This window comes from Palaemon carinicauda, chromosome 26, assembly GCF_036898095.1.
Source record: "Palaemon carinicauda isolate YSFRI2023 chromosome 26, ASM3689809v2, whole genome shotgun sequence".
In the NCBI taxonomy this organism is placed as follows: domain Eukaryota; kingdom Metazoa; phylum Arthropoda; class Malacostraca; order Decapoda; family Palaemonidae; genus Palaemon; species Palaemon carinicauda.
The window spans coordinates 10,034,711-10,035,281 of NC_090750.1; positions in this window are offsets into that span (position 1 = coordinate 10,034,711).

Consider the following 571-nt stretch of genomic DNA (forward strand, 5'->3'; position numbering starts at 1 on the left):
ATAAAGCAACATACAATGGCATTTCGCTTTGCTCGTGACCATTATTGTAAGTTAATCTTTGTTGAAAGACAAGTTTGTAGGCCTTGTCGGTGCTGTCATTCATCGATGATAGAAGATGCCCATGACAACTGAGGTCCCCCAATTTCCTGTCCAAATTAGATGCCACCGTCAAAGACGACTGCTGGCATTTCATTGCATTCACGATCCTGGAAAGCAGATTCCAAAAATAAAACATTGCACATATAAATTTTATGCTTATAATTTCCAAAAACTTTACCTTCTATATCAAAGTTAAATTTCAGCGAAAAATTTCCCCTTTTTTTTTCTTTTTATCTTTGCCGTGTGTAATAAACCTTTTGTTACGTAAACACTCAAAGTTCAACAATAAAGTTTCATTCGATAATATCTAAAGTCAAGATGGAGAGGACTTTCAGTCTGGAATATTCTACTTAGGTGAAGAATTTTTACCTCCATTTTATTAATAACCTTTGGTATAGAGCACCAAACCTCAAGTTAAAACATCAATTCCCTCTGTACCGGGACACCAATATTAGAGATTAAAAACCTCAAC